The sequence below is a fragment of the Cricetulus griseus genome, chromosome 4 (genome assembly GCF_003668045.3).
Source record: "Cricetulus griseus strain 17A/GY chromosome 4, alternate assembly CriGri-PICRH-1.0, whole genome shotgun sequence".
NCBI lineage: Eukaryota > Metazoa > Chordata > Mammalia > Rodentia > Cricetidae > Cricetulus > Cricetulus griseus.
The window spans coordinates 94,983,321-94,995,557 of NC_048597.1; the positions used below are offsets into that span (position 1 = coordinate 94,983,321).

The window sequence follows — 12,237 nt, forward strand, 5'->3', positions numbered from 1 at the left end:
TACTTGTCTTCCCAGTTGCCTGAATAGCACCTTCTGGCACTATGAAGACTAGCCAACAGGGAGGAGGTGAGGAAATCAACCTTCAGCTTGATTTCTCTGTGTTCTGTGACCAAATGCGTTGTATCTTGTCTTATCATTTATTTCTGGTAGACAATCAAGAATAATGGCAGCAGCTGGTATGTCTTTGGAGGCCATTGTTGTTTCCCTGATTGAGAATTTACAGAAAGATATCCAGGCCTGATATTGAATTTTTTTTTAATAACTCATGTCTTAGGAGACTAGCGTTATCTACCCTTGCATGGAGTTCTGTTCAAACAATGACTCTTCCTCTTCCTCCTCTACCTTCTTCTTCTTTTGGTTTTTTAAGACAGGATTTCTCTATGTGGCCCTGGCTGTCCCAGAACTCGCTTTGTAGACCAGGCTGACCTCAGACTCACAGAGATATGTCTGTCTTTGCCTCCCGAGTACTGGGATTAAAGGCATGTGCCACCACCACTCAGCCTGTTCAAACTTATTTGTAAATGTATATTTGTAAATATATGTATATGTGTATTCTTATATATTTAAATTAGCTCACAATATCCACATATCTTTTTCATACATCTTTAGTCCTGGCTCCCATTCCATCCTTGCTTTAAACATTCCATCTCCAGTATTTTCCCCACCTTCCCTTCCTTGCATCCCCTATCCACTCAATTGGTATTTTAGAGTGTACCCCTTCTACACATAAATAAATACACATATAATTAAGGGGACTAGAAACAGAGCTCATTGGTCGCTTGCTTCTCTTGTATACATGAGGCCCTGGGTTCAAGACTACAAAGAAGGAAATTTAAAAACTAAAGCTGGTTGGATGGTGTTGTGCACGCCTTTAATCCCAGCACTTAGGAGGCAGAAGCAGGAAGATTTCTGAGTTTGGAGCCAGCCTAGTCTACAGAGTGAGTTTCAGGACAGTCAGAATTATACAGAGAGACTGTGTCTCAAAAAACACCAAAAACAACAACTTGTTACCCCACACAACCTGGCAGGGTGGTTCATATAATCCCAGATCAGAAGTTTAAGGTTGTTGGGTATGGTGCTACAAGCCTTTAATACCAGCACTCTGGAGGCAAAGGCACTCTGTGAGTTCAAAATTAACCTGATAATTCCAGGACAACTAGGGCTACAGAGAAAGACCATTTCAAAAACACAAGTTTAAGGTTATCCTGGATTTGAGTCTAGCCTGGGGAATGTGAAACATTTAAGATGACCTCTTTCTCCTTTAAAAAAAAGAAGGTTCCAGTGGAAGCTGTGGACCAGCACTTAGCCTCTGCCAGAGAAGTTTCTTGCAGTAGACAGTACAGAGACCTACAGCTAGGCAATGTGCAGACAAAAACAGAATGTGGAGAGCTCTACTCTGAGTGGGACACCTGTAATCATATCTCTCCCCTCAAGGCCAAGGGATCATCTCATAAGAAGGAGCAGAAAGGCTGGGTGATGGTGGTGCATGTTGCTGGAGTTTTTCTTGTCCCGCTAGGTCCCACCACCCTTTAGCCCCAAAATAATCACACAAAGATGCTATATCAAGTATAAAACTTTTGGCTGATGGCTAGGGCTTCTTATTGGCTAGATATGTCTTAATTTTTAACCCATTTCTGTATATATATTTCCATGTGGTCTTAGCTTACTGGAGAATGCCCAGACCTGTTACTCCTTTGGCGGCTACATGGCGTCCCCTCGAGGTCTCTCTCTGCCTACCTTTCCCAGAATTCTCATCATCTCCTAGTCCTGCCTATCTTTCTGCCTCTATTGGCCAGTGTTTTATTCATCAACCAATAAGAGAAACATACAGACAGAAGGACATCCCCATCAGGTACACACCTTTAATCCTAGTACTTGGGAGGCAGAGGTAGGCGAATCTCCATGAGTTTGAGGCCAGCCTGGTCTACAAAGCTACACAAAGCAGGGGTGTGGGCCCTGAGAGGCTACCCATGTTCCCTTGGAGGGTCATAGACCCATGCACTAAGTCTGCCATTCTCGATTTTTCTAATACTTTATGACTTTTTAATACAGTTCCTCATGTTATGGTGACCCCCCAACCACAGAATTATATTATTATTATTATTATTATTATTATTATTTTGGTTTGTTGAGACAGGGTTTCTCTGTATAACAGCCCTAGCTGCCCTGGAACTCACTGTGTAGACCAGGCTGACCTTGAACTCACAGAGATCTACCTGTCTCTGTTTCCCTGAGTGCTGGGATTAAAGGTGTGTGCCACTACTGCCCACTACTTTTTGTTGCTACTTCATACTTGTAATTCTGCTATTGTTATGATAGCCGTGCAAATATTTTTGGAGATAGAAGTTTGGCAGGGCAGTCGTGACCAACAGGTTGTGAAACATTGCACTAAGTGGATTTGGTGGGCAGGCAGTTAGGGCACACAAACTTGGGAGAGTGGAGTGGTGGGGCTAGGAAAGGGTTTGAAGAAGAAGAAATGGGAGGTGGGTTTGATTAAAATGCTACACACATGTATTGATAGTGACTATTTTTTAAAACTTCATTGTGAGATAGTTGGCTGTGGTAAGCTGTCGGGGACCTCACATGCTTGGTGCTTGACTATCTCAATCCCATCAAGAGGACACAACACTTCTCACAATGCATCCATCACTGTGGTGAAGTGACATGTGAGCGGACATAAATCTGTGCTTCAGTTTGCCAGCGTGGGAATAGCTGTCTCACTTGCCATCCCATGCTACCTAACCGGGATGACCTTGAACTTCTGATCCTCCTGTGTCCGCCTCCTGAGGGCTGAGGTGGCAGGTGTGCGCTACCAAGCCCAGTTTATGTGATTCTGGGGATTAAACCCAAGGCGATACTCTATCTAGTGAGCAGCACCCCCAGCTTCTGACCTTGAACTCGTGGTCCTCTTGCCTCCCCCTCCCTACCCCCACCCAGAGTGTTGGGATTACAGGCGAGCATCAGCATGCCTGGCCCCTGGGTTAACTCTTAAGCACTCAGTATAATACATGGGTCCAAATGATGGAGAGGGGGGATGGGGAATTCAAAGAGGCTTAGCACCAGGTGCCTGCTCTTAGTAGCTCTCATTCTAGCACAACAGATAATCCAGAACCCGCTGTGATTAACAGGTATATTGTGTACACTTTAAAGAAGTGGGTAACGTGGTATAGTGGTTTCTGATGGAAATAATGATGTCATAAACATGTGACGTCACCCACTTGCTGATAATCTGATATTTGTTTATCTACTTTTTATTTTGAGATGAGGTCTCACTACGTAGCACAGGGTGGCCTCAAATTAATGATCCTCCTGTTTCTGCCTCCAGAGTACTGATATGGCACCAACATGCCAGCCAATCAGAGCTAATTTAGGAGCAAATGTATTCCTGGTCTATAAAATAGAGTCCTGCTCCAGAGTGGTTGTAAGCATTGTATGAATGAATGAATGTGCTGGTGCCCAGTGTTCAGTATGGGGCTTGGTACACCCGATTGCTCAATACTTCATTACATTAAGATTCTATTTTATCATTTATTATATGACTTTGGACAGATTGCTTAACTTTGTGCCACTTGTTCTCTTGATCAGTAAAATAAAAATAGAATAAAGTTGCCAGGAGAACAAAATTGGAAAATCCTGGGAAGTGCTTGGTACCGTGTCTGGCAGACGAAAAGTGCTTGATAATGCTTTGATAATAACAATGATGGAAAAAAAAAAAAGCGTGTCATGGCGGGGGGGGGAGGGGCAGTACATTTATTTTGTTGATAGGTACTGGATTAGAGAAAGGGTCAGACTAGGTAAAATGATGTTTTGTTTTTTTAATTTTTTAAATTTTTTGGCAACATCTTTACTGCAATATAATCTACACACCATCCAATCTACCTACTTCAATTCTTAAAATAGACTCACAGAATTTTGAAACATCACTATAATCAATTTTAGAATGTTTTCATTATTCCAGAAAGGAAGCAGAAGCCAGGTGTGGGCAGGGTGGCACATCCCTGAAATCCCAGCACTCTGGCATAAGGGGAAGGTCATTTCAAGGTCATCCTCAGGTACACGATGAATTCAACAGGCCAGCCTGAGCGCCAGTGGCACGACTCATCCGATAAAGATGCCTCTTGCCAAGGCCAAAGACATATTGTGATCAATTGCTGAACACACAAGGTAGGAGTAAAGAAGTGACTTTTGAAAGCTGACCTCTGACCTCCACACATATGCACATGAAGCGGAATGTTAAACAAGAGGCCAGCCTGAGCTACATGAGACCATGTCTCAACCACCACCACCACCACCACCACCACCACCACCACCACCACCACCACCACCACCAAACAACAACAACAACAAATGAAATAGGGCTGTAGGGATAGCTCAGCAGTTAGGAGCACTGGCTGCTCTTCCAGAGGACTCAAGTTCAATTCCCAGCACCTACATGGCTGCTCACATCTGTCTGTAACTTTAGTTCGAGGCACACAGTCATACATGAAGGCAAAATGCCAATCAATGCTCACAAAATAAAAAAAAAATATTCAAACAAACAAACAAACCAGCACTCAGGTGACAGAGGCAGGAAGATATCTGTGAGTTCCAGGACAGCTAAAGCTACATAGTGAGACCTAGAACTCAGAGATCCACCTGCCTCTGCCTCTGCCTCTCTGAATGCTGGGATTAAAGGTGTGCACCACCACCGCTCAGCCTTTGTTTTGTAATGCGGAGGTGAACGCAGGATTTTGCACATTTGCTGAGCACTGAGCTTAATCCCCACAACTAGGCTATTTTGACTGTAGTCCTGGGCCCAAGGGCCCCTCATTCCCTCCCTGGAATCTCCTCTCCACTACTCATTCTCTCCGAGGAACTCAAAGGAGAGCATCTCTGTCCTGGATACCGCTATTGGATGATGCTGGCCAGGTCTATGATTCATTCTGAAATGTCTGCATGCTAATGGGCGCTCAGGAGGAGGAGCTTGTACATATTGAATCATTTAGGATAGTAGTTCAAGTCCTTAGGACCAGCATCCCCCAAAGCCTATATGGTATCTTTGAAATAGGACTACCTGAAGATGGCATTGTGCTCTTCCTGCTCCTTCCTCATGGCACTTGAGCTCGACAGCAGCTGGCCCCTCTCCTCAGCACTTAGCTCCTAAGCTTTGCCAGGCATGTTGGGGTAGACAGCAGGTGGTAGAAACAGCAAGCACCCTGGGGTACACAGAGCCCTGCCTAGGGGAGGACCTGCCTATTTTTAATTGAGCTGTTTACTTTTTTGTTAGTGAGTTGCCCGAGTTGCCTATGCAATCTAGACAGGAATCCTTTATCACACGATCATTCACTGTGTGTGTATGGAATGCACACATATGCACGTGTATGTGTGGGTGCATATGGAGGCCAGAGGTTGAAATCAGGAGGTTTTCCTCTATGCTCTTCACCCTCTCAAACCTTTCTTACTTTTTTTTTTCTTCTTTGTTTGGAGACAGGGTCTCTCTATGCAGCCCTGGATGTCCTAGAGCTCATGGTGTAGACTAGGCTGGCCTCAAATTCAGAGAGATCCACCTGCCTCTGCCTCCTGACTTCAGGGATTAAAGGTGTGTACCACCACCACCTGGCCACCTCATTTTTCAAGGCAGGGTCTCTCACTGAACTTGAAGCCGAGCCCTCAAGATGCCCCTATCTCCAATCCCAGCAGATAACACCCAGCACACACTCCACCCACTGAGCCATCTCCTCAGGCCCCTCCCACTATCCTTTCATTTCCCTGATGGAGTTCTTTGAAACACACACATTTAAGTGGAATTAAATTTATGTACTTGTATGTGTAAACGGGCATGCACTTTCCTACATTTTCATGCATGCCAGCCTATTAGCCATGGAGCACAAGTACATACGTTTAAAATTTTGATGTTGTCTAAGTGATTTATTTTTTTCTGCCTGTAGTTTAGTTCCTATTATTTAGGTGTTTGATCCATTTGGGATCAACTTCTGTAGGTGGGGTGTGGTGGGGTACAATTTCATTTTTTATTTCCATATGGATATCCAGTTGTCCCAGCACCATTTGTACATGAGATGAGATTAACCCTTTGCTATAATTTTGACCCTTGCCAGATATCAGTAGACTATAAATGCAAGGGCTATTGCTTTAATATTTTACTCTTAATCACGTGTTATGTCTGTGTGGGTATGTACAAGTGAGTGGAGGTGGCCTTGGAGACTGGAGAAATCAGATCCCCTGGAGCTGGAGTTATAGGTGGTTATGAGCTGCTAGATGTGGGAGCCGGGACTTGAACTCAGGTCCTCTGGAAGAGTGATGTGTGCTCTTAGTGGCTGAGCCCTGTCTCCAGCCCATAGGACTGATTTCTAAACTGTTAGTTCTTCCTGTTGATGTCTGTCTCTCAGTAGACTAATACAACACATACGGCTTTTTCTGTCCTTTTTCCAGTGCTGGGGGGTTGAACATATTTGTATTTGTGAGGACCACTGAGAGCTGTCCGGTGGGCCCCAGTCCTGATAGCAACTGAATCTGAACTGAACTAGGGAAGGAACAGAGAGCTCCCTTAACTCCCCACTCACTTCAGAATTTTGGGATGCTTCCAAATGCAGGATCTCAGTGCTGAAACAGCTCTGAGATAACACAGAGCTTGGAAGGTTTCGTGGTAAAGCCTTAGACCCATTCACAGCGGCAGAGATCCCGGGACCAATCTATGGGTTGTCTGACTCCTAGGCAGCTGCTCTCATCCCAGCTTATTAACTCTTGGCGGAGTCCAGAAATTTGAGAAAACAAGAGGAGAGAAAACTTAGACCCCTCTCCCAAAATTGCACATAACTCTCAGTAGCTTTGTTTATAAACTGCCTAAACTTGAAAGTAGTCACAATGTTCTCCAGCAATTGAATACATGAGTAGGTGCAGAGATCGGGATATTATTCAAAGGAATGGGCTAGGTATGGTGTCACACACCTTTAATCTCAGCATTCAGGTGGCAGAGGCACAGAGATCTCTAGGAGTTCAAGGCCAGCCTGGTCTACAGAGAATTCCACACGTCAGCCAGAGCTACACGATGAGACCCTGTCTGAAATTAACTAAATGAGTAAATGATGACCAATTGAATGAATGAGTAGCAAGGTACGAAGAGGTATGGAGGGACTTCAAATGTGTATTACTATTCCAAGGAGGGCAGTATGCAAAGGCTACATACAGTATGCTTCCAAGAGAGCTCTGTGGCATTCTAGAGGAGAAACTACTATGGAAACAGTAAAAAGATAAATGGCGTCTAGCACCAGGGAAAGGGGAAGTGTGACCAGGCTGCATTTGGAGGAATCTGAAAGTAGCAAATGACCCTATTTGATACCATGATGATGGATGCACAGCCTGTGTTTTCTGCTCTGCTAGAATGTCCACCACCAGCAGCCTCTGAGTCAAAGGATGGAGTTCCAGGGATACTGTATCTGTAGACATTTGCCTGTTGCTACAAATGAAGCAGTTGGTGGGGGACATTGTTGACACGGCTGGTGCTAGTCGTGTGTGGTGGCGGGGCCACGCATACATGCAAATCTCCCTACCTTCAGATCAATGATGCTGTGAACCAAAAACCACCCTCAAAAGTATATCCTCTTTCCTTTTTAAGGGAGGGGAGGTTGTAAAATGGACCGGTTCTATGAGCAAGCGTGCCAGCTGGCACCTGTGAGAACAGCCTTGGGAGTTGGAGTCAGGATGAACAGGAGCACTTAAGGTCAGCCTGGGCTCTGTGAGACAAAAAAGCAGAACAGAACAAAGCAGAACAACAGAAGAATGAAAAGAGCTGGGGAGGAGGCGCAGTCTGTACAGTGCTTGCTGCCCAAGCCCGAGGACCTGAGTTCTACCCAAGAACCACATAAAGATGCCAGATGTGGGGGGGTGCTAGCCCTGGCTGGCACTCTCCTCTAGTTGGTGAGCTCCAGGCCATGAGGGACCCTGTCTCAGAGGGAGACTGTGTTTCTGGGGATGGTACCTGAAGTTTTCCTCTGGCCTCCACACACATCATCCATACAACCCCACACTTCCCTGTACCCACGCGCAAGAAAATAGAGGGAAAAGAAAGGAAACAAGCAAGGGAGAGAGAGAGGGGTGGGGAGATTATAAATGGAGGCTTCCTAATCAGGTTAAAGTAAAAGTTTCCTTCCGTATGAAGAACTGGGATGCGCTGGCTTTGCCGGGGGCTTTGCCTGGGTATTGCTTTGTCAGAGAGTGAAAACACAGTGCAGCACTTCTAAAATCACATTGATTGGTTGTGTGTGAGAGTGAGCATCTGCGAGAGCATGCAGGCATGGAAGTCAGAGGGCAACTTTTGGGAGTCATTTCTATCCTACTGTGGGTCACCAGCCTCAGCCCTTTCCCCCTAAGACACAGAGCAGTCATTTTAACACAGAACTAAACCTGGGCCAGCAAGATGGTTCAGAGGGTAAAAGTGCTTGCTAACATTGTCCTTTGACTTTCACAGGCCTACACACTCTTGCTACACACAACAGTACATCAAAACATTTTAAACTAAGTTCTATAAAAGTAAAGGTAAACATATTATAATTTAATCCTCAGTTTGGCAACTGCTCTCAAAAGCTCCTTAGTTTTTTTGGAAATAGTGTTTCCCCCAAACTTGCCTAAGTGAGGCCTTAGCATCAGCATCATCCCAGAGGGGCTTTGTTTGTTTGTTTGTTTGTTTGTTTAAGAAAAAATGCTGATGTCACAGTTTTGCTGCCAGGAATGGTGGCAGATGCTGGTTATACCAGCATTTGAAAGATGAGGCAGGAGGATTGCCTTGAGTTTGAGGTTAGCCTGGCCTAACCTCACACAGTGAATTCCGGGCCAACTTGGGCTATTCAGAGTGAGAATCTGTTTCAAGCAAGAAGTTCAGGGTAGCACTAGGCATGATAATAGTGTACTTGCTTGGTATGCCTGAAGAAGCCCTGGATACAGCACCACCATTTGGGAAGTAGGTGGAGAAGGATCCGAAATTCAAGGCTATGGTTGCTATGTAGGCTAGCCAGGACTTCATGAGACCCTGCCTTAAAAAAAAAAAAATCCTGTGAGGAGGTGGCACACGACTTTAATCCCAGCACTCTGTCGGCAGAGGCAGGTGGGTCTCTTGAGCTGGAGGCCAGCCTGGTCTACAGAGTGAGTTTCAGGCCAGTCAGGACTACACAAACAACAAAACAAAACACAAAACAACGAAGAGAGTTCTGCATAACACAGTAGATTCCTGTACTCTCTCTCCATATCTTTGCCAACTTAGCAGCTTCCCTATGAGTGCTTTCCTGACTTAAAGCTAAATATAAAGGGCCAGCAAGACGGTAATGGCATTTGCTGCCAAGCCTGACTTTCTCAGTTTGGTCCTTAGGACACACACTACGGACAGAAGAAAGAACTTCCTTCTGTGGACCATGGTGTGCGTGAGCGCTTACAAACACACTAAATGAAATATAATAGAAATCCAAATCGGACATCAAACCAGGAGTAGTGTCTCATGCATGTCACCTCAGCACTTAGGAGGCTGAGGCAGGAGGATTATGAGTTCCAGGGCAGGCTGGGCTGCATAAATAAACAAATAAATCTGCATATCACTTTCTCCCCTATATCTTCCAGCCTCCCCATCCCCTCTCCATAACATGTAACATTGCTCCTATTTATTCATCTAATAGGCATGAATCAACCATCATAATGGTGGCCGTAGATAATCCGGTACCTAGGATGGTGTCTAGCAGGAAGGTGTTCTGTAAATATTTGAGACGGGCTACGTCATCTCCGTTGCTGGGTGCAATGTCACTTGTCTGAGATGTCTTTCTCAAGAGGATTGAAAAGCATTATAAAGCAAATTATTCTTTTACTCTTGGAGTGAGCTCGTGTATGTAGTGCTGGAGAGAAAGAGCCAGGCTACATCCTCTAATCTCCCAATTCGAGAGTCTGGTCCCAGCCATCTAAGGATCATTCTTCCTCAATACTGTCCAGATCCTCAATTTACTATGAGGATCATGTATTTCACAGCTGTATTGTCCTCGGAGGGCCACCCTGAGGAGGATTTGTTGCCCCTGGTGTGAGCAAAGCGAACTGAACAAACCAGGTAGCAATGAACCTGTAATGGGAGGGAACTTGAGTCCACTCTATGCCACTGGGCTACAAACTAGTTATTGACAGGAGGAAATAGAGGCTTTCTGCTCCAGGGTTCCGAGTGAGGGATGCTATCTTAAGGTACTACTTACAGTCTTGGCTGGCTTTGAACAAACAATGCTTACTATTTCCTATCCTCTGAGACAGCCACCTGCCAAAGGCATGAGCACAGAAACCAATGTTCACATGCCCTTCCCCAGTGTCCCCGGGAACATTTTATACACCAGGAACCCGAGGTTCAGACCTGGAGTCAGGTCACTGACACGGCACAGGGAGTGGTTTACCTGGCGACCCTCATCTGTGCCTCTCCCATGACACACCTGAAGTTCCAGTTTATGCTGAGATGGTAAGAAATGTCCTGTATAGGATGCTCCCCATCCTACCTCCCAATCCAGGGGATGCCGAGGAGCTGTGGGAGAGTAGGAGGCCACAGAGAGTTTGTACCCAATGGCAGGATGTACCTGCTCAGCATTTCCCACAAGGTTCCTAAGGAAAGGATTCTAGGAGCCTCAGTCTCTCCCCGGTGTGATGGAGGGGGAGGGGTGTGCTAATAGGACCCGGAGAGCACCTCCAGGTTGGGATGCCAAGACCGGGGCACACTTAATTACAAAGGTGCAAAAGTGTAAGGTGGGCATAAAGGTGTCTACAGGGTTACGCTGGGTGGGTTTTAGGAAGGGAGGGGTTGGGAGGAGAGGTAAGGTAGCAAGGAGGGGCTTGTGGAGATCTACACCAGGAATAGGGATGGAGCTGGGCCGGGCTCCCTTAGCCTCCTGTTTTGACCATTTCTAATCTGGTTTCAACCAGGCAAATCAGGGGGGTATCCTTTAGGTTTGAGGAAGGAGGGTGGATTCTGCCTCCCATCAGATAAAAGAGACGTTCTTAGTCTTCCCAGGCTGGAGAGAAGGGGTTTTAGGGGTGAGTGAAGAGACATGGGGTGTACTAGGAGGGAGGTGATCCTACAGGAGTTAGAACGAGGAAGGAAAGGAGTTCGGTTTCGTAGAGGTGAATGGGTTACTGAGGTAAGTGAACTCCGAACTCGGTGAGTAGGCAGCTCAGGTAATGGAGGCTAGGAATCTGTAAAAGAGGGGGTCATCTAGGGGAAAGTGCACAGCTGCGTCACCCCGGGATCCCTCACTGGGATCTGAGACACTGGCTTCTCTTTCAGCTTCATCGGGATCCAGCGGCGTCTGGAACCTGGTTCCCCCAACTCCAGACACAGTCGGAAAGGGGTTGGAAGACAGGAGGAGCTGCACACACAAGGGCGGGGAGGCAGCAAACTGAGAACCCAGGCTTGAGGCAGGGCATTCTCTCAACAGACCACAGGGGTCCCAGGTGTAGAGAGAAGGGATTTGGGGGAGTCGCGAGGGGCACTCTCAATTTTGACAGCAAGGGCCGAGGAGGGACCAGGAAAACTGGGAAAGACTGTACTGATGTGCTGGCAGAGGCTCCCCACTCGGGACCGGAGACACTGCGAGGGCTCCCCAAAATTGGACGTGGGAAACTAGGAGTGGACTGGAGACCATAGTCAGGGTAGTCTAAATTAGGTTCAGGAGAAACTGGGGGCTCCAGGGGCGGCTTCTCGCTCGGACTGAGAAGAGACTCTTACCCGTTGGAAGGTGTGGGGACTGGGGGAACACTGGGCTATCTCCAACCCGACCCAGGAAGATTAGGGGCGTATTCTAAATTCTAAATAGCGGGGACCTGGGAGGTAGGACTGGGGAGGGTTCCCGATCCGGAGCCGAGCTACCTTGAACGCACCGGGAAGCGCTTCATCCCGGGAGGGCGTTCCCGCGGCCGGGCCCCCGCGCCGCTGTGGGTGAGGGGTGCGGCCGCGCCCCAGGCCCGGGCCCGCACCGGGAACCTGGGGGACCTCGCTCGCCCCCAGGACGCCCAGGAGCCCCGCAGGAGGGGGTCCCGGCGCCGCCGCCTCCGCGGCGCGCCGGGCGCTTTTATGCGCGCAGGGCGGCGGGGGGAGGAGCCGGCAGGTCGGCCCCCGGCGGGCCCTCCCCTTGGCCGTCCCCGCCCGCCCGCCCGAGCGGGGTCGGGGAGGGGGCAGCATGGCCTGTCCGTCCGGCCCCCTTCGCCGCGCTCCTCATCTGCCCCGCGCCGAGC

At 47.5% G+C, this 12,237-nt stretch overlaps 1 protein-coding gene across 1 annotated transcript in view; it reads left to right on the plus strand.

Moving 5' to 3' along the window:
- Msi1 (musashi RNA binding protein 1) overlaps window positions 1-12,237 on the plus strand; it is an 82,717-nt gene that overhangs the window by 45,933 nt on the left and 24,547 nt on the right. The window lies entirely within an intron of this gene.